Below are 22,111 nucleotides of genomic sequence, written 5' to 3'. Positions count from 1 at the left end.
GATGCCTAACTGCTCCCCTGCCAGTGTGTTTGCCCCTAACTGCCCTCCCCTTTAGGCCTGGTCACCCCTAACTGACCTCCCCTGCAGTCCTAGGTCACACCCAACTGCCCTTCCCTGCAGGCCCAGTCACCCACAACTTCCCTCCTCTGCTGGCCTGGTCACCCCTAACTGCCCTCCCCTTCAGGCTTGATCGCCCCCAACTGCCCTCCCTTGCAGGCCTGGTCCCTCAGAACTGCCCTCCCCTGCTAGCCATCTTGTGCCGGATATCTTGTGTCCACATGGGGGCAGGATCTTTGACCACATTTGGCCAGCCATCTTGTGTGTTGGAGTGATGGTCAATCTGCATATTACTCTTTTATTAGATAGGCTAGAGGCCTGGTGCATGGGTGGGGGCCAGCTGGTTTGCTCTAAAGGGTATCCTGTATTAGGGTGGGGGTTCCATTGTGGTGTGGGGTGGCCTGGGTGAAGGGCATGTGGTGGTTTGCAGGCCGGCCACGTCCGCTGACAACCCAAGCCAGAGGCCCTGGTATCTGGGATTTATGTATCTTCTATAATTGAAACTTTGTAGCCAGGAGCAGAGCCAAGCCTCCTGCTTGCTCCGTGGCCGGCAGCCATTTCTTTTGGGATTTGTGTACCTTCTATAATTGAAACTTTGTAGCCTGGAGTGGAGGCTTAGGCCAGCCAGGACTCCAGAAGCTTTGCTTCCTCCACTGCCTGGGGCAACCTTTACCTCCTGCTCTTTCCAGCTCAGTGGCTGTCGCCATTTATGTTTGGATTTGTTTACCTTCTATAATTGAAACTTTGTAGCGTGGAGTGAAGGCTTTAGCCTGCAAGGGCAGGCGGAAAGCTTGGCTTCCTTTGTTACCAGGGAAACCCAAGCCTCCTTGGGGCTCTCTGTGGCTGTAGCCATCTTGGTTGGGTTTATTTGCATATTTGCTCCTGTTTGGCTGGTGGGCGTGGCTTGAGGGCGTGGCTTGTGGGTGTTGCGGAGTTGGGGTCAATTTGCATATCACTCTTTTATTAGGTAGGATATGCAGGGGATAGGGGTAGGCTGGAGGGGGTCATGTGTAATCTATAATAATAAAAGCAATATATGCTAATTAGACAGGACATCCTTCCAGACAACCTTCCGGTGGAAGCCAGGGCTGGCAGGGAAGACAGATCCCAGGTGACAGAGGGAAGATGGTGCTGGCAGCCTAGTGTAGGAAAGCCTACTCTTGCACAAATTTCCTGCATCAGGCCTGTAGAATTTATAATTATAAATAATATTAAACCATTTAAAAAAACAGTGTAATGTATCAGGTCCACAGAGGGGAGGGCAGAAGTACTGCCCAGACTCAAGAGGCATTTGATGCCTTCAATCAGGATCTCAGAGCTTATAACAAACCAGCCCCAGGTTGGCAGAAGAAGGAACCAAGATCAGCCAGGATCAAGGTCAGGACCGTGTGTCAGGACTGAGGGGACCCAGACTCCCAATGTAGAGGCCGCACAGAATGCCACCTTGCTTTCAGCCGTGGAAGGCCCCAGGGAGGTTGACCACATGTGGTGTCTCCTGACGTCAGCATTCAGGTCTGAGGGAGAGTGGAAACTTGATAAAAAGTGTAAGGCCTCAGGTCAAAAGATGGGATGCAGAGGCACTGCCCAGAGTCAAGGTGCTTTTTCTGACTTCTGCATCCAGGTCTGACAGGCTCTGGGGTCTAGTGTAAGGAGCAGGGTCTCAGGTGGCAGAGGGAAGGGTTAGGAGGGCCCCAAGGGAGGACTGAGGGAATCCAGGAACCCTAAGCAAAGGGGAGTCCACAGAAGTCTGCCCTGCTGAAAGTCTTGGGAGGCCCTGTGGTGAATGACCTTACAGAGAGGAACCACAGAAGCCCAGACTTGATGTCTGCCCTGGCAATTCAGGGGGAACAACATATGCAGAAGAGGGGAGGACGTGGGTATTGCACAGAGTCAAGGTGAACATGCAAAGGGAAGATTGAGGGACCCAGACCCCACAACAGAGATGCCCCATGTTACACCTACTGTGAACCCTGAGAGGCCGCCAGTCAATGACCACATGCTTTCTTCCTGATTTGGGCATCTTAGGTTGAAAGGAGGTTCCGGCTCCAGCCAGGAGTCACGGTGAGGATCCTGCGGGAAGAAGAGGGGATTCCACCCCCTGAGGGCTGAGCGGTCAGGCTCCAGGAGGGAAAAGAAGGGCTGCAGGGCTCTCCCAGGATATGAGGTAAGGACCCGAGTTAGGGCTCAGGAAGCCCCCTAGCACACCTTGAAGTATGCCTGAGGTTTGGCCAGTGTCAAAAGTGTCCCCAGTGTGCCTGTTCCTGCCAGTAGCACCTGGAAGCCTCATGCTAGGCCTGTGGATTTGGGTTATTTCTACCTTAGGAGTGGCAAAGGGAGGTGAGGAAATTGTCCTGAAGGTGCTGGATTCAGGGCAACAATGGAAAGTGTCCACGGCAATGCTGGTAATCAAAGCGTGGGTCTTGAGGCAGGATGGTGGTATATTCCACCCGAGTAAAAATAAGGACGAGCTGGCATAGGCTCTGATGGCACAACTGGGTCACTCGGGCATGATAGTCAATGTGGTGTGTCCTCAAGTCCACCTTGGAGGTCTCAGAGAGATAGTGGACATGGACTGCAGTATTCATTCTCAGTTCAGCAGAAGGGAAAGGTCCCAGGCACTCCACGAGTGAACATGGGTAGCTTGGGCAGAAAGGAGGGTACCACACTCCAGACAATGGGTGCCCTGAACCCAATCTGTGCTGCTGTCGGCCCTGGGAAAGGCCTGGCATGGGTCTGCAGAGGTGGTTCCTCCTCATGTTTGTCTCAGGGCACTCAGGAAGGACAGGGCCTTGGTCAGAGGGGATGGCTTCAGTTCATGAAAAGAGGAGCTGAGGTTGTGGAAGGGTCCTAATGGTCTGAGTGCTTTCTGTGGAAAGCTGCAGCTATGTGCTCCCTGAGAAAACAAGAGAGCCCTCAGCATCAGGGGGTGTCCTGTCCTCAGCATCCATATTCCCCAGGCAGCGTACCTGGGTGTGATATGCACTCCCTTTCCACATGCCTGCTCCTCATGAGCATTTCTCATTGAGGACAGTTATTCAGGGTGAAATCGGGTCAGCTGGATTCAGATCCAGGCCTAGCCAGGAAGGAAGGCAAGTACCTTGAGGCCAAAGTAAGGGAACTCTGTACCTGGAACAGACAGGTCTAGTCCCTGGTGTCAGTTCTGTGGGATGGGGGCAGATGGAGCACCTGTTCTCTTTTGTCACAGATCTCTCAGGAAGCTGAGGACCTTTGTGTGAGACCACACATTGGGTCATCCCGTAGGTCCACGTTTTGTCAACAGAGAGACGAGTCCCAGATCCTGCCAGGAATCAAGGTGAGCAGTGAGGGGAACCAGAGCTCATGGGAACCTAGACCTACCCTACCTCTTCTGTCAGCAGTTAGGAAACTTAGAATAGTGCTTGGGTTAGGTCGGCTCACTTCCTACTCGTGTATCTAAGGGAGGTGAAGCCTCAGTCTAGGCAGATTGGGCTCAGTGGGCAGAGTTGTCTGAAACCCTGCAGTGTGCTATGGTGAGAAATGATCAGAGCCTTATCCCAGGATAGATGGACCCAGATCTTCAGTCACCCGTTCTTGATCCTCCGGGAGAGGGACCACATATGGGGCCCCCTCAGTTTCTTCACTGAAGTGTCAGGTGTTGGTGGTCTTGTTGGAGAGTTTAACCTCTGGCCAGCAGAAGGCAGTGAAGGGCCAGGCACTGGCAGGGGAAAGGTGAAGATCCTACATGTGCAGTGATGAACCTCCCACCCCCAACAGAGGGAACCTCACAGAGTTCTGCCACCCCTCCTGTCAGCACTGGGGTCCCATTGCTGTCCCTGCCATGTGCATGCTGAGGTGGCCCTTTGTTCCCTCAAGCAGAGCCCGCAGATTGGAGGAGTTGAAGGCCTTGGTCTACGCTAAATATTCTCAGGTCACGGAGCAGCAGAAGGCCAGGAAGTGCTAGGAATTAAGGTGAGGTTCCAACCATGAATATGTCCCCACAGGCTCCCCCACCCATGTCACAGGGGACCCCACATTGCCTGACACCTCCACACCCCACCGTCAGTTACAGAACCCTGTGCTGTGCCTTCTATACCCTGAGCAGTCATGTCATGTCACTTCCTACTTCAGGTTCTTAGTGGGCAGGCTGATCAGGAGTGAGCCCTGTGAGGCCCATGTACACGCCTAAAGGAGAGACCTATAAGTCACCTTTGTCAGAGCAGCCTAGGGTGTGTTTCTAAACTCATGCCTGTTACACTCCCCTCTCCCCCAGGCCCGTGGGTCCTCATCGCACATCTTCTGCCCACACGCGGTCACTGTCTCAGCAGAAGTCATCATGCCTGGCCATCATATGAGTGAGCTCGGCAATCTTGAGGAAGACCATCAGGACCCAAGGGAGATGCCCGACCTGGTGGTGGAGGAGCTCTTCTGGGTTATGCAGGAGGAGGAGGAGGATGAAGAGGCTGTATCTCTCTCCTCCTCTCTATCTTCCTCCCCCTCAGTCCTGTTTATGGAAAGCCTGGAGGAGGTGGCTGCTACTGAGACACCAAATCCTCCCCAGAGTCCTCAGGTTTCCTGCCCGTCCCTCCATGCCTTGGCAACCTTTCCATGGAGCCATCCTGAAGATGAGAGCTCCAGCAGCCACGAGGAGGAGGGTCCAAACACTGAGGGAGGCCCTGAAGATGATGGCGATACCTTGCTCCAAAAAGCACTGCATTCAAAGATGATGGAAATGGTGGAGTTCCTGATCCTGAAATATCGCGCAAAGGAGCCAACAACCAAGGCAGAAATGCTGAGTAGTGTCATCAAAGAGTACCATGAGCACTTCCCTGAGATCTTCAGTGCAGCCACTGAGGTCATGAAGCTGGTCTTTGGTGTAGTTGTGGAGGAAGTCGACCCCAGTGCCCACACCTATGTAATGGTCACCGCCTTGGGGCTCACCTATGACGGAATGGTGAGCGATGGGAACAGATATCCTAACACCGGCCTCCTCGTCACACTCCTGTGGGTGATTGCTGCGGAGGGAGATTGTGCCCCTGAGGAGAAAGTCTGGGAAGCACTGAATATTATAGGGCTGCATGATGGGAAATTGCATTGGCTGTATGGGGAGCCCAGGGAGCTCATCACTAAAATTTGGGTGCAGGAACAGTACCTGGTGTACAGACAGGTGCCCAATAGCGATCCTCCATGCTATGAGTTCCTGTGGGGTTCCAGGGCGCACACAGAGACCACGACATCGCAAGCCCTTAGCTTTGTGCTCAGGGTTAATGACAGAGATCCCCGTTCTCTCCCATCCCTGCCTGAAGGGCCTGAGTGTAATGAGAACCAATGTGCCTGAGCCAGAGTTGCACCCAGGCACTTTTCAGGCCCTTGTGTATGAACTTTATTTGATGGGCATAAAGTGCATTCTATTTTCAACTATGTGTTTGAGGAGAAAGCAGTAGTGAGGCCTAGGGGATGATTTGGGCTTCTATGATAATTAAGAAATTTATACTTTATTACTTTGTGAATTTTTAAGGAAATTTTCTAATGTTAGTCCTTTACATAGAAGTTTTCATAAGCTGTTAGCATGTAAGTTTGTAAATGACATTGGTCACATATATATTTGTCCATGTCCAGCTCAAGCGTAAGAGATTTGCTACTGTGTAACGCAATTTGGGACACTTCCCATCCTAGTTAATGATCCCAAACTAGATAACATGGCATGATAAAAGGATTTCATTGGAAATGTGAAAAAAACTCGGCAGTACAATCAATAGAGTCAAGAAATAAAAAATAAAAGCAAAAGTTTGTTCATTTTTGCTTCTTATCTCTTCTTGTCTGTCTTTTCATGAAACAATTTATCTAAGGATCCTTGGTTCTGGCAAGAAAGTGGAGGGATTTCATCTGAATAAAGAGGACCCCTGCTCAGTGGTTCATTTAATCCCCAGATATTCACTGAGCCTATGTCCTCTGGAAGGCCCTGTGTTAGTAGTGGAGACACCAACATAAGCAGGGCACACCCACCCACAGGATGATAGTGTAAGAGGTGAAGTCCTATAAGGAAGGGGTTAGGTGTCCCCTAAGTCCTATAGAACAAGTAACAGAACAGGTGAGACCATGGCCCTCCAGGGAACAGCACTCAATTGTGCATGGCCTGAACCAGGGTATGTGGGAAACTGTGATTCCCTCTGAGGGGTTGATTGTAAGGCAGTTGGGGGTGGAAGCAGCACATTGTGTGTCTGGGTGTGAGGGAAGTGTGAAATGGAGAATTGTCCGGACAAGTTCCTTTGGGATCATGGATAAACCAGAGGGAAATCTCCACCTGGTTAGGAAGGGTGGTTTACTGCATGCAGTCTCAGTGACATTAGACAGTATGATCACTAGGCATATTATACCCATCATCCGCACAGATTTCTACAGAAATACAGTTACTGGGCCATGAGTAAGGATGGACTGGGAGAGCCACAGCCCACAGCCTAATTGGGATTGAATGTTAATGATCTTGAGTGTGATCTGGCCAGTCATTATCACGGTGTAGGTTTTGGCTGGGGGTGAAATGAATGAAAGCATTTGTTTGCATGAAAGAGCAGTTTGGACTGAGGGAAAGAGTTGTTCCTAGATTCTCTTTCTAGCATCTTTGTGTTGTGTCCAGCTGTGAATGCTCCCCACACCTGAATTTCAGCATACATCCATGAATTGGGTACATCCTTTTTGGCCAGTTGGGTATTCTATTCCTTACTAAACTGCACATTCTCTAATATGATCTTCATAATAAACAAGTAATCACAGTGCCAAAGTGGAAGTATCTGGGATAAAAATGATATTAGAAATTGCTGCCATTCATCAGAGTTCCAATCTCCACAAGTCACTGTGTGCAGTGCTTTACAAACACTCCACACTGTCCTGCATTCCCACAAGACAGATTATCAGACCCACTTCCTTCACAGAGGAACAACTTGATGCACCTTGGGCCAGCTACTTTTCCCAGGATTACATGGCTAGTAAGGCGCATCGTGCAGTCTTGGCCCCTTGCCCGAATTCATCAGGAGTCTGATATTTTCTGCCTTCATAGCCAATGGCCCACCTTCTACCTCACAATTAAGTTCTCCTCTCAGTATGAATGAAATCTTCCAGATGACAATTAGTAGAACCCTGGAGCCCATGCAAGAGCAGGCCTGAGGAAGGAAGGTGACATTGAGAATGAATCAATTTGGGGATTGTCTGAGGTTTATTGATATCTGAGTCTTCCTGGTGCCAGGATTTCTGCCTCATCCCAGCATTTTCCCTCATGACAACACCCTTCCCCTGGTCTTCCCTTGGGTGCCCTCCTGTCCATCCCTGGATCATGGTCTGCTGAATTGGTCATGACTGATGGCTCCTTTTAAGGCTGCACAGAATCTCCTGCCCTCATTCCGACACATAGGCACCCTATTCCCTTCAGAATTACTCTGCTCTCTCTTGCCTCACCCTCCATCCCATCTGAGAACACTAGCCCTTTATTTATGTCCTATGAGGAGATAACTGTAAATACCAAGATACTTTAAAATTTTTATTTTATTGTTGACACTCTTACAAATATCTCCATTTTCTCTTCCTTTGGCCCTGTTCACAGCACCTTACCTCCCCGCACCCTCTTGCCCTCACCACATTGTCATCTGTGTCCATATTCTTTGGCTAATTCCTTCAGTTAGTTTCATCCAATCCCCCTCTCCCTCAACCCCTCTGACAACTGTCAGTCTGATCCATGTCTTCATGCCTGTATTTCTATTTTGTTTGTCAGATAATGTTGTTCATTATATTCCACATATAAGTGAGATCATATAGTTTTTCTCTTTCTCTGACTGGCTTATTTCACTGAGCATAATAATCTCCATGTCCATACATGCTATCTCAGAAGTTAAGAATGCCTTCTCTTTTTTTGCCAGGTAGTATTCCATTATGTAAATACTAGAGGCCTGGTAACGTACATTCGGGGGGCAGGGGGAGGAGGGTGCCTCAGCCCATCCTGTGCCCTCTCACAATCTGGGAGCTTTTGGTAGATGTCGGACTGATGGCTTAGGCCCACTCCCCATGGGAGAGGCCCCTGTCACCACCACTGCATTGCCAGCAGTGAGCCTAGCTTATGGCTTCTGTCTGAGCAGAGTCCCCCCTGTGGGAGGGCACTGATCACCAGGGGGCAGCTTCTGCATTGAGCGTCTGTCCCCTGGTGGTCAGTGCATGTAATAGCAACCAGTAGTTCAGCTGTTTGTTCCATTTGCATATTAGCCTTTCTTTAATATAGGACTAGAGGCCCGGTGCACCAAATTCATGCACTTGTGGGGTCCTTCAGCGCGGCCTGTGCCTTTTTGCAGTCCAGGAGCCCTTGGAGGATGTCTGAATACTGGCTTAGGCCTGCTCCCAGTGGAGAGCAGGCCTAAGCAGGCAGTCAGACATCCTAAGTGTTGCTGCAGAGGAGGGAGAGGCTCCTGCCACCACTGCTGTGCTCCCAGATGGGAGCGCACTGACCACCAGGGAGCAGCTCCTGCATTGAACATTTGCCCCCTGGTGGTCAGGGTGTGTCATAGTGACTGGTTGTTTTACTGTTTGGTCGATTTACATATTAGCCTTTTATTATATAGGATACCACTGTTTATTTTATCCTCTCTTCTCCCGATGGGCATTTACACTGTTTCCAGCACTTGGCTATCCTATATAGTAAAATCCTAATATGAAAATCAACTGAATTGCAGTACAACCAGCTGCTATGATGTGCACAGACCATCAGGGACAGACGCTCAACACAGGAGCTGCTCCCCACTTCCCCCCTACAGGGTGGTCAGTGGGCTCCCACAGGTGGAGGGCGGCTCGGCCAGAAGCCAGACTCACAGCTGGAGTGACATATCGGCATAAAATATTACCATGGGAGATGTCTGAGGTTTTATGGCCGATGCTTTCTTCCAGGATTTTTATGGTTTCACGACTTACATTTAAGTCTTTTGTTCATTTTGAATGAATTCTTCTGAATAGTATAAGTTGGTAGTTTGGATTCATTTTTTCACATGCAAGTTTCTCAATGCCATTTACTATTGAAGAAACTGTCTTTACCCTATCATATGCTGTTGCCTCCTTTGTTAATTATAATTTCCCAATATAGGTATGGGTTGATTCTTAGGCTCTCTGTTCATTTCCATTGATCCATATACCTGCTCTTATATCAATACCAACTGTTTTGATGACAATGGCCTTGTAGCATAGCTTGATATCAGGTATTGTGATTCCTATAGCTTTGTTCTTCTTTCTCAAAAGGTCCTGAACATGGTGCTTAATAAAGACTGTCTGACTAGTGGCCATGGTACCGACAGTTGGATTTCTGGGACCCAGCAGGCTTAGCTGAGGAAGGCCAGTTTCCTAATGGCTTTCTTCCACTCCACTGAAGTCAGCAGTGTGAATATTTCATATTCAAAGGAAAGGATGGGCCTGATGTACTAGATTCTTCACCACAGTGGAAATTCGGTTGCTCTTGCTTCAAAGAACATTAGCTAATGGTCCTACAGAAGCCTTGGGATGCAAGGGTGCCTAGATCATAACAAATAAACACCCTCTTTCCACCAAATTCCAGACGGTGGTTTCCAAAGTCCTCTCTCCAATTTTCCTCACATAAAATGGCCAAGTCCCTTCAAATAACTAACAGTTAGAGGCATGAGCTAGCAAAGTGCACAAGGAAATCTTTTCAGCCTTTAAATAACTCCTTTAAGAAACAATTGTTTGGTAGGCAACTGAAGGGAGCTAGCTGTATATCCAGCGACACTAGGAGCCAACCACATCCACCCCAAACCCACCAACAGCTATCCTCTTGGACATGTCCTCCAAGAATAAACTGACTTCATGAATGAATGCTTTGTAATCCGGTTTATTGGCACAAAGACCATGGACTGAGCCTGAATCTAGACCCAGGTGCTCCATTAAGGATACAGTCCTTAGGCTGAGGGGCACCTTGGGAGGATTCTGTTCCCAAATGCCTTTGCACTCCACTTTTAGAAACAAAGTGTCAACCCTCAGAGAGCACAAGCTATACCACTTAGTGCAAGACATGGGACAAGGACTCATGGGCCAAGGACACAGACTCACTACCAAGGAAAATCACAACTTGTTTAGGTAACTATGACTGAAGGAAGCAGATATGAAAATAATCATAACTAGGTACTTGAACATAGATGAGATTGTGGGTGTGGGATGGGACAAAAGTCAAATTCAAGTCATCTTCACCATAGAGGAGAGGATACCACAGTAGTTTTTATGATCCATGTTCTCTAACTGTTTTGGGTAACTTTGATCTTAATACTCTGAATAGCGAGATAGAAGGGTACCATGGGAAGGTACCACTGCTTGTGCTCCCACCTGTACAGGATTGTGGAGAGCGGCTACAGCGTTTGGACAGGTTTAGGCCTCGGACTAATGAGAGGATATGATCCTCTCATGGCAAAGCTACCTTCAAGTCCCAGCACAATTATAGCCAAAGGCTGTATTTGTGAGCTTGACCTTAAGGTCCAAACCTGTGGTCCCACGTGGCTGGGTGATGTGGGCTTAATAGAGTTCAAGTGCATATAATTGAATAGATTTGAAATCAACAACATTGTAAATATCTTGACCACACCCTTACTTTGTCTAGTGGAAACTGGCTATAAAATAAAGACTCGGCTTGCAGGCCATGGCACTGTCTCTCTAATCAGAGGGTAGCATCCCACCTAACCCTGGCTTTATTCTTCTGTCTGTCTTTTCTAATCCTTCACCACCAGCGCTCAGGTTCACCCATGGCTATGCTGGTGTAATCACATGACTTAAGCAGCTGATTGCCCCAAGGCTTAGAATTTTGTGGGCAGTATATATTGGGCATCCCTGCTGTGACCCCACAGTTCAGTGATAGGATGAGAGTAGCCAATGCTTTTTAATGTAGAGCATCTCCATGCCGTGTTTGTGTACCCATGAGATTCACGGAGCCAAGCTGGTCCTATCACAGGTGTTGGAGAGACACGGTATTAAGCTTGCAACCGAGACAACCCACAATCAGAGGACTCAAGCCAAAGTGCTGTCCAAGTGGAAGGAAACAATGATCTTCTAGGACTGTCCTTCCCAAGAAAGCTTTAGGGATAATGGGGAATGACACCTTCACGTCTGTGCACTGGAATGATGCCAGAGACACCGGGATCATTGAGAAAGATCTTTCCAATGTGAGGTTCTTTGACAAAGGGGCAAGGAGCAAATATTTGAATCTGACAGCCTGAAGAGTTTTGTCCATCTGCTTGCTGAATCTGATTCAGTAAATTACGCCCAGGTGACTCTCCAGTTTCCTCTTCAGAGAACAGGATGATGGTAAAGTAGTAAGTCCTCCCATGTCCCACATTATCTGTTACACAAACACCTTTCTAGTAGACCCAGAAATACTGGAAGCGTTTCATTTCAGGGGATAACTCTTTCACATCAGACAGTATTTTTCCAAAGATGAGAAAGTGTAGATTTCCATATAAAACTGTAGCCCCTTAGAGATTACCTGCAGGGATGACAAAAGATTCTGAGAGGCCACTTAATGTCAAAAGGACATATTTCCTCCCAGAATGACTGAATTAATTTTGTTTCAGGTGTAGAGTAACAGCAATTTCCAGAAAGACAAGCCTTGGCTCATCGAGAACATCAAGACAAAAGGGAACCAGATGAATCATACTTGGCCAGATACCACCTCAACCCCTTCCCAGAGAAATAAGCAGCTGCCCCCTACCAGACACCTAGCAAGAATTCAGCATTAAAAAGGCACCGAAGAATCAAGTAAAAGGCCCAGAGGAAATCACGCAATCCTTAGGGACCCAGTGCCGCCCGCATATTCAAGTTCTCGGTTCTGTGGCCCGCTAGTAGTGCCATTGAGGTCTGGTGTGCAAGTGAGGAAGGTGGCCCAAGTGGGGAGGGCATATCTGGGAGTGGCATGATTGTTCCCCTGGCTACTGCCCGAATCAACGGGATCGGGACTCTGGCCCCTAGCCCCCTAAATCACACACTACATGATTTGATGATGTATTTGTATAACATCTGTTATTCATATGATGATGGCTGACTTTTCAGTCATGACCCAACCCAAGGAACCTGAAGGACTAGGAGGAGGGGTCGACTCCTTATATGGCAACTGTTCACTCTGTGAGCAGTTCAAGGGCAATGCAGGCCTGTAAGATCATAGGTGACAGAAAACAATCACCACTTTGTATTCTCCATTCCATGTAGGCTTTAATAAAGAAAGGCAAAACTATATGGAGGAAAATAAACAGGGCAATGAAAATTGTGGGACCATGTTCTGTTGTTTCTGTGCCACACACATCATCAGATGAGCCTCAGGAGACTAGAAATCCTGGCCCCAGAAAGACATTCATCCCTGTCGTCCTTTTTCATTTTCTCCCACTCAGCCAAGGATTGGGATAGGGGGTCCTGACACAGGCTCAGGAAGATCTGGTCCCCTGAGCCTTGCCTACTGGATAGGAGACAGAGCTGCCTGGCTCCTGACCTTGGGGCAATCACCTTACATTAGTTATGCATCCTGAAACAGGAGGGTCTTTACTCATGGGTCCCCCTATGATGCCAGGAAATTTCTGATCAACATCTGAGTGTCTCTAACCCAAGTTCCAGGCACCTTACAGGGAGCCCCACCTAGAACCCGGGCCACCCCATCTGCTAACTGTTATACCACAGATGTGGGATGCCTACCTAGAAGATAGCCTTTCCCCCTTTTTTTGGGTATGGCTCCAGTAACCACCAGGGTTTGAAAGTGCAGTCTGGTACTTCTGCTTCAGGTTGGTCAGTACAGCCTGCTTTTCCAGTTCCACAACCTCCTCAGGAGCCACGTTTTCTGGGCACTGCAGAGTTGCCCCAATGTCAGGGATCCCCGTGTACCACGAGAGAAGCACTGTGATCTTTTCCCTTCCATAAACCAAAGGTTTCCTGTGAGAGAAATTGGTTCTTCAAAGTTACGCCCACGAGAGGCTAAGCTGATTTCACCAAAGGGACACGGAGTGAGCTGGGTCCCTCTGAGCACTTCCGATGTGTCAAACACTGTTCAGGGAATTCTGGGTGAGGCCAGGGGAGAGAAGGAAAGAAGAGGACAGAGCCTGGTCCACTAATGGGCAGGTCCTAGCCCGACTGCTGTGGGCAGCACGTACAAGTCAGAAAGGCCCTGACTGCTGTGGGGAACCCACAGGCAATGAGGTCCCAAGCTCTTCACCAGGTGAAAGGAGCTGATGTGGGACCTCAACCACTGAGGGGTGAGCAAATGGGCAACCACTGAGGGATGTCATGGGCAGTGGGGGTGGGGCAGGTGTGTGAAGTCAGGCAAACAGCCTGAGTCTGGAGGCCACCTGACATTCTCTGTGTGCTGTGAAGCTTCCCCTGGTCTGTCACGCACACACACATGTGTGCGCACACATAAATACACATGTGTGCACACAGGCAACACCACATGCAGACTTGGACCTGTCCCTGCCTTTCAGGTCACAAATGGGAACTGAGGTCCAGTGTGGACAGAAAGAAGGCTTCACCCAGGTCGTAGGAACTCAGCCCACGGAACCCCAGCCTGGGCCCCTTGTGGCCCCTTTGAAGGTGTGCTGCTTACAGAAACCACAGCCCCACCACCACAGGCTTAAAAGAAAATAAGCCCCAAACCCCTGAGCAAGGTCCTGGGGGTACTCTTGGAGGGGTGTGAGCTGTGCTCAGGGTGTCACACTTTGCCTATGATCACTGCTCAGCCACACTTCTCCTTTCCCCAAGCAGGGCCTGAATCTGCCTTGGGTTCCACCCCAGCCTCTCCAGCAGCAGCTTCCACCAGAGGGCATCTTCCCAGTCCCTGTGTGCAATGAGGGTGGTGATGGTATAGTTCCCCTGGCTGCTCACTAGGGTTGCCAATGAGTCTGGAATCTTGACCACATTTAAAACAAAGCCTGCATAAGGCTGCAGGAAGGAGAGGCATGAGAACTCCATCTCCCTAGAGATCCTTGGGCCTCACGTGGCCTGGGGAAGCCCACAAGTGTGACTGTCCATAAGCATCATGCATCAGCCCTCCATTTTCATGGTCTGTAGGATTACCTCTCCCCAATAACCCTTGGGGACCTGGAACCCCACGGACAGGGATGGTGGGAGAGGCTCCTCCTTCCTATCCCCACGCAGTCAGCGGCCAGGCCCAATGGAAAGGGCTGGTAATGCAGATGCCTCATCCATGAGATGGATTCTTTGGAGGGGGCTCAAGGAAGAAGGTAGAGACAGGTAAGGAGAGGCACTCACACAGGATGTGGTCAGTTCTACAAAGAAGGTCACTGAGGCCAGGGGAGCACAAAGGAGGGAGGAAGGGCGATTTGGCTTCACACCGGATGAGTGGGTTCTAGTCCTCTCCCAATGCAGACCCTCCTGGGCTGTGCTGCTTCTCCTCATCCCCACCCAACCTAAAACAGTCAGCTCCCTCCTCTTTTCACCCCAAGGCACTGCAGGTCCCCAAGCACACTGGTCCTGCTTCCTGGCCTGCTGGTTGCAAATCGTTGTGATGCAACCTAAGCTGGGCCCTGGGACACCACCGTGTGAGCTCAGATCATCCTGCCAGGTGTCTCGCTCAGGCCCCTTTGGAGCCACCCTCCTCCATCCCCAGGCTGAACCACTGTTATCTGCTGTCAGCAGGCACTCCTGGCCCCCACTGCAGCCTACAGAAAGGACTAACAGGAGCAGGAAGAATTGGCACCAGTACCCACACACACCAACCCCAGGCCAGGCCCTGGGGTGGGCATGATCCACAAATCCTAGAATTCAATTCTCAAGTAACGGTGGTGGGGAAGGTGGCACAGCAGGATGAATAGACGGCCCAGGATCATGGAGGCCCTGACTGCATCACACCCTATCCTTGCCTTTTCCCTGGGGAAGGGGATCCTAGTACCTGGTGGAGCTTGGAATCCACGGGTCTGAGTACCTGGCCTGTACCATAATAGGACAGACACAACCAGAGGCTACACATCATCATCATAGTGCCTGAGCCTCAGTACCACATTCCACATGAGCAACCCTCCACTCTGGGTGACTCTTCCCCTCCTGTCTTAAAGGACATAAACCTCACATCAGCTATTATGTCCTCGTGTGCATGGAAACATACCTACTCTCAAAGACAAGGCCCGGGAACAAAAGCAGCCTGTGTTCACTCCCTTCCCAGCCCAGTGTCCTTCTAGTCCTGGTGCCCAGCTCCTCTGCTCTGCATCCCCCCCTTTCTCTGGCTGGGTTGCCTTTCCTTATGAGGACAGAGGCTCAATGAATATTTAGGGTGCACATGAACCAGTGAGAAGAGTTTTTTAGATGTTTATTTTTCTACATTCTTGAATAAGCTATGAAAATCCAGGTATATATACTCTATTTTTACAGAATGACACACTAAAAATGATACAGGAATAAAAAATTAACTATTTTATCTGTTTTACAGCTATGTTCTTTCACATTTAAAAAAAGCATATTCCAAGTCCATGTTCTCTGGTTACAGAGTACAAATAAAATGAATGATTCCCAATTTGTTTTTACAAAATAGCAAAGCTCTTTCTCTTAAGTTAAATACTGTGTGACCCTTGTCATTTGTAAACTTATATTCTGAAGCTAATAAACATTCTACTTAAAGTAACATTTTAAAATACCAAAAATAAAAGAAGATCCATTTCTAGGTCAACCCAAAGGAATGAGATACAGATGTTATTCACTATAATCCCCTAGTCTGCCCTATCACTGCTTGGATCATTGACTTCCCTTTTAAAACACAAAGTAAAGAAATCTGCCTTGGACTTCACTGAGGGCAGAAGAAGCTACTGGACATGGCAGAAGAGCTTGCACTGGCCATGGCAGTATTATCATGTGTGGTGCTAATTCTGGCCTGGGCTCTCTGTTCCTCCTCTCTCAAAGCCTCCTCATACCAGTGTGGGAAGGAACTGGGGTCACTCCAATAGATCTGGGCCAAAAACTCCAGGACTTTCAACTTGCTTGACTCAGCGTGGACCCTGGGACCCCACAGGAACTTGTACCATGCCGGTTGGCTGTTGCGCACCTGCTGGTACTCCAGTTACTGTTCCTGCACCCAAACTTTGGTGAGGAGCTCCCTGGGCTCCCCATAGATGCAATGCTCCATCCCAGCATGCACCCCCATGGCATTCTGTGCTTCCCATATCTTCTCTACGGGGACACAATCATTCTCCTAGAAGATTATACTAAGGATGAGTATCAGAAGGACAGTCTTGGGCATACTGTGCTCATTCCTCACCATCCCATCATAGGTGGGGCCCAGGTTGGTGCCTAGGACATAGGTGTGGCTGGTGGGGTCCACTACCTTCACATCAATGCCATCAACCAGCTGCATGCACTCAGAGGCCTCGCTGAAGATTACAGCAATGTGGTCCTGGTGCTCTCTGATGACGCTACTCAGCATTTCTACCTTTGTGGTCAGCTCCTTTGTGCGATAATTGAGGAGCAGGAATCCCACCAGATCAGCTACCTTATCATCAAACACGTCTCTGGGCAAGGACCCTAAATCTGGCAGGGCCCGGGAGGTACTGGGACCCTTCTCTTCTTGGCTGCTGGACTGGCTCAATGGAGCAGCAGCAGCAAAGGCACAAGGGGAGGCACAGGCACTTGGAGAGCTCCGGGTAGAACTTGGTGTCCCAGCAGCAGCATGAACCTCATCCTCCTCCTCCTCATCCTCGTTCTCCTCCTCCTTCTCCAAGGAGCTTGCATTACTTGAAAGCAGAGGATAGCAAGAGGAAGAGGAGGAGGAGCAGATGGAGAAAGGACAAGAGGAGGAGCAGGTGGAGGAGCATGAGGGGGAAGTATCCTATTCCTCAGCCTCGCTAATTTCAAGCATGTAGTGTCATCGCTTTGGAGCTCGAGGCATGATGACTCCTGTCAGGCAGCCACAGGAGTGCGGACTGGAGGTGGGCAATGAGGACTCACAGGCCTGTGGAGAGAGGAAATATAAGTGGCCTCAGCTGGGTACACCCTTGTCAGCTTTAACAAAGCAGAGCTACAGGTCTCCTCTTTAGCGGTGCTCTTGGGCTTCACTGGGGTCTCTCCTCCTGGGTGGCCTGTCCGCTAAGATCCTGAATGAGGAAGTCAGATGGTTCTCCAGGTAGAGTCGGCATAGGTCAGGGTTCTGTGGCTGGCAGTGTGGTGGGGTCGGGTGCTGCAGGAGTTCTCCTCTACTTTGGCATGGGGGAGAACCTGGGGACACATTCTAGGTGAAGGCAGGCACCTCACCTTGACTGCTGGCACGGCCTGGACCTCCTCTGCTCTGTGACCTGTGTTTTGTGCCTCAGACAAAGGCCTTTATACCCTGGCTCCTGGAGCCCCTGTAACAGGAAAAAAGGAAACACCTCAGCGTGCAGGTGGCATGCACAGCCATGGGCCTCCAGTGCTGACAAGAGAAAGGCCAGGATTCTGTGAGTTCCCCACTGTTCTGGGCTGGATGGTCTTCTGCGTCCTCACTCAGGGTTCTCACCTTTCCCCTGGCAGGGCCCGTGAACTTCCCCTCTGCTGGCCCTGAGGCAAAACTCTCAGGACAAGGCTACACCCTTGAGACTGAACAGAAGAAAGTGAGGGGGCCCCACATCTGACCACACCTGCCCAGGACATCCCACAGGATACAGGATGACATGCCCAAACTCTGTGGGGGCTATCTGCCCTGAGACGGGGAGTGCCCTCAGTCCTAACGTTGACATCTGACAGGGTCTTGGACAACTTCCTGTGTTGAACTAAGGCCACTTTCCTTCAGACTAAAAACTCACCCTCCTGAGTCACTGGTGGAGGACGTGAGTGACACCACGTTCCACTTTCTCTCATGGCTGACAGAAGTGGCAAAGTAAGGCGGGGATTCGACCAGCTGTGATGTGAGGTTTTCCCTCAGTCCTCAGCTGAACCTTGAAAGGAGACAGCAAGACTCGGGAGCAGGGGAGGAGCATTTGGGCTCCTGCTGCCTTTCCTCATATTCCTCCCCTTATAGGAACTCAGAGTCCGGGACACCTCCCCTCTCCTCCTTTGCTCACCTGACTGAGGCCCACCACCCCAGACAAAATCAGAGTGCTCTCTGTTGGACAGCCCTGCCTGGGGTCTCTCAGAGCTGAAAGTGGAAGTGGGGTGAATGTCCATGAGGCCCCCATTTGTTCTGCAGGACAATTCCCCCTCCTTCTTCCCTCATGGTCAATAGCTTGGCCACTTGCAGTGCCCGAGTGTCCTGGCTCTGCAGTCCATATAGCACACCCTTTGTGTAAGGCCCCACCTCTTTCAGATTCCTGAGAGCAAAGGGAGTGGGAGAATCCATGGGAAAGCGATTCCAGAAACCCCAGGGCTGAAGGCAGGTGAGGGTATCTGAGGGGTTTGCACTGTGGTGGGATCCAAGGTTCCCTCAGTCCTCCCATAGGATCTCCCTTAACTCTGGCAGATTCTGGCCCACCCTCTGCTGAAGTGAGGTCCTGCTCTTTATACCCAAGCCCCAGACTGCCAAACCCAGATGCAGGAATAAGAAAATGCCACCTATGATCATCCTCCCATGAGGCCTGCCTAAGGACTTTGGAAGGTCCTGGGCCCACCCGCTGCCGTTCTCAAGTACTGCTCCTGATCCTGACCTAGTTGTGCATTTCAGCACATGCTGTCTGTGGTCATCCCCTCGGTGGGATCCCAGCACTGTCTCTGGTCTAGCTTCCAGGGTCCCTCCGTCCTCCCTCAGGGTACTCACCTTGACTCTGGCAGGTCCTTCGCACACCATCTACCTACATGGGGTCCCACTTCCTCTACCAAAACCATAGAGTCTCTGAGACCAAGACTGACTCTGGTCTTCATTTCTGGGACGTTGGGGCACCATCTTCCTTTATGGGGTCCTACTTCCTCTACTCAACTCCAGAGTCTCAGACTAGGACTGACACTGGTCTAGCTTCCAGGATCCTTGCCGCACCATCTGCCTGCCTATTCCATCTACGGAACCCTGACAGTCTCTGAGACCAGGACTGACTCTGGTCTAGCTTCAGGGTCCTTGATGCACCATCTGCCTACATGGGGTACTTCTCCCTCAGCCAAACACCTTAGAGTCTCTGAGAGCAGGAATTAGTCTTGGCTAGATTCCATGATCCCTCTGTCCTCCCTCAGGGTCCTCACCTTGACTGGAAGGTCCTTGGAACACCAACTGCCTATATTGGGTCCCACTTCATCTACCAAACTCCCTGAGACTCTGAAACCAGGACTGACTACAATCAAGCTGCCAGGGTCCTTAGTGAACCATCTACCTATATGGGGTCCTACTCCTCTACTGAACCCCCAGAGAATCTGAGACCAGGACTGACTCTAGTCTTGCTACCTGGGACCTTGGCACACCATCTTCCTATATGGGGTCTTACTCCATCTACTGAACTCCCTTGTCTCAGTGACCAGGATTGAGTTTTATTTAGCATCCAGGGTCCTTGACGCACCATCTGCCTATTTGGGGTCCTTCTCACTCTACTAAACCCCCAGAGTCTATGAGACTAGGATTGACTCTGGTCTTAGTTCCAGGGTCCTGGAAACAACTTCTGCCTATATGAGGTAATTCCCCTCTACTAAACCCCCAGAGTCTATGAGACTAGGATTGACTCTGGTCTTAGTTCCAGGGTCCTGGAAACAACTTCTGCCTATATGAGGTAATTCCCCTCTAATGAACCCTCAGAGTCTATGAGACCAGGACTGACTTTGGTCTCGGTTCCAGGGTCCTGGGCACACCATCTGCCTATATGGGTTCCTTCTCCCTCTACTGAACCCCTAGAATCTCTGAGACCAAGACTGACTTTCGTCAAGTTTCCAGGGTCCTTCGTGCACCTTCCTCCTATATGGAGTCCTACTCCCTCTACTGAACCTCCAGTCCCTGAGACCAGGACTGACTCTGTTCTAGTTTCTAGGGTACTTGGCGAGCCACCTGCCTATATGGGGTCCTATTCCCTCTGCCCAACACCCAAAGTCTCTGAGACCAGGACTGACTCTGGTCTAGTTTCCAGGGTCTTTGGCAGATCATATGCCTATATGTGGTCCTATTCTTTCTACCCAACCCCCAGAGACACAGACCAGGACTGACTCTGGTCTAGTTTCCACCTTTCTTGGCTCAGCATCTGCCTATACAGGGTACTAGTCTTCCTATCAAACCCCCAGTCTCTTAGAACAAGATAGACTCTGGTCTAGAATCCAGGGTCCTTGGTGCGCTATCTGCCTATATGGAATCCTACTCCCTCTACCCAATTCCCCAGCGTCTCTGAAACCAGGACTGACACTGGTCTAGATTCTAGGATCCTTGGAGCACCAATTGCATATATGGGAACCTCTTCCCTGTACCCAAACCCCAGAGGCTCTGAGACCAGTACTGACTCTGGTCTCTGTTCAAGGGTCCTTGGCACACCATTTTCCCATATGGGATACTACTCCCTCTACTGAACCCCCAGAGTATCTGAGACCAGGACAGATGCTGTTCTAGCTTCTAGGGTCTTTGGAGCACCATCTGCCTATATTGGGTCCTATTCCCTCTACCCAACCCACAGAGTCTCTGACACAAGGACTCACTCAAGTTTAGATTCCAGGGTCTTGGCACACCATCTGACTATATGGGTTCACAATTCCTCTAAACAACACTCAGAATCTCTAAGATCAGGACTGAATCTGGTCTAATTTCAATGGTCCCTCAGGCCACCCTCATGGCCCTCACCTTCCTCTGGCAGGTCCTTTGCACACCATCTGCCTATAAGGGGTCCATCACACGCTACTGGACCCGCAGAGTCTGTGAGGCCAGGAATGATTCTGCTCTCGCTTTCAGGGGCCTTGGAGCACCATCTAACTATATGAGGTCCTTCTCCCTCTACTGAATCCCCAGAGTCTCTGAGACCAGTACTGATTCTGTTCTAGCTTCCAGGGTCCTTGACACACTATCTGACTGTATGAGTTCCCACTTTCTCCACCCAACCCCAGAGTCTCTGAGACCAGGACTGACTTTGGTGTAGATTTCAGGGTCCTTGGTAAACCATCTGCCTATATGGAGTCCTTCTCCCTCTATTGAACCCAAAGAGTCTCAGAGACCACCACTGACTCTGGTCTGGTTTCCAGGGTCCTTGGCATACCATCTGCCTATATGGGACCACTCCTTCTAACCAAACCCCAGAGTCTCTGAAACCAGGACTTACTATGGTCTAGATTTCAGGGTTCTTGGTGAACCATCTGCCTATATGAGGTCCTTCTCAATCTACTGAACCTCTAAAGTCTCTGAGAGCAGGACTTTCTCTGGTCTAGCTTCCAGGGTTCCTCTAGCTTCCCTCATTGTCCTCACCTTGCTCTGGACTGTCCTTCGCACATCATCTGCCTATATTGGGTCCTTCTCACTCTACTGAACCCCCAGAGTTTCTGAGACCAGGATGGACTCTGGTCTAGATTCCAGGGTCTTGGCAAAACATCTGCCTATATGGGGTCCTACTCCCTTTACTGAACCCCAAGAATCTCTGAGACCAGAAATGACTCTTGTCTAGACTCTGGTGTCCTTGGCGCACCATCTGCCTATATGGTGTCCAACTCCCTCTACCCAATCCCCCAGAGTCTCTGAGACCAGGACTGACTCTGGTCTAGCTTCCAGGGTTCCTCTATCTTCCCTTATGGTCCTTACCTTGCTCTGGCAGGTCCTTGGAACACCTTCTGACGATATGGGGTCCCTCTCCCTCTACTGAACACCCAGAGTCTCTGAGACCAGGGCTGACTCTGGTTTAGTTTCCAGCGTTTTGGGCTAAAAATCTGCGTATATGGGGTCCTACTACATCTACCAAACCCGCAGAGTCTCTGAAACTAAGTTTGACTCAGTTATAGAATCCAGGGTCCTTGGCGCACTATCTTCCTATTGGAGTCCAACTCCCTCTACCCAATCCCCCAGAGTCTTTGAGACCAGGACTGACTCAGGTCTAGATTCTAAGGTCCTTTTCACACCAATTGCCTATATGGGGACCACATTCCTGTACTTATATCCCAGAGACTCTGAGACTAGGACTGAGTCTGGTCTACTCTCCAGGGTCATTGGTGCACCATCTACCTA

At 50.0% G+C, this 22,111-nt stretch overlaps 2 pseudogenes across 2 annotated transcripts; both read right to left on the bottom strand.

Annotated features, from left to right (window-relative positions):
- Window positions 1–12,738: 12,738 nt before the first annotated feature.
- Window positions 12,739–14,004, bottom strand: LOC307095363 (EOLA-like protein; annotated as a pseudogene). The gene is made up of 2 exons: window positions 13,823–14,004; window positions 12,739–12,972 (listed from the first exon to the last, which is right to left on the bottom strand). The product of its transcript is annotated as an EOLA-like protein (transcript).
- A 1,825-nt stretch (window positions 14,005–15,829) lies between these two features.
- LOC307095362 (melanoma-associated antigen 10-like) lies at window positions 15,830–18,793 on the bottom strand (annotated as a pseudogene). Its single transcript has 3 exons — window positions 18,764–18,793; window positions 17,290–17,381; window positions 15,830–16,772 (listed from the first exon to the last, which is right to left on the bottom strand). The product of its transcript is annotated as a melanoma-associated antigen 10-like (transcript).
- Window positions 18,794–22,111: the final 3,318 nt, after the last annotated feature.

This window comes from Cnephaeus nilssonii (genome assembly GCF_951640355.1).
Source record: "Cnephaeus nilssonii genome assembly, chromosome: X".
Classification (NCBI taxonomy): domain Eukaryota; kingdom Metazoa; phylum Chordata; class Mammalia; order Chiroptera; family Vespertilionidae; genus Cnephaeus; species Cnephaeus nilssonii.
This window is presented reverse-complemented; position numbering and strand designations above follow the sequence as displayed.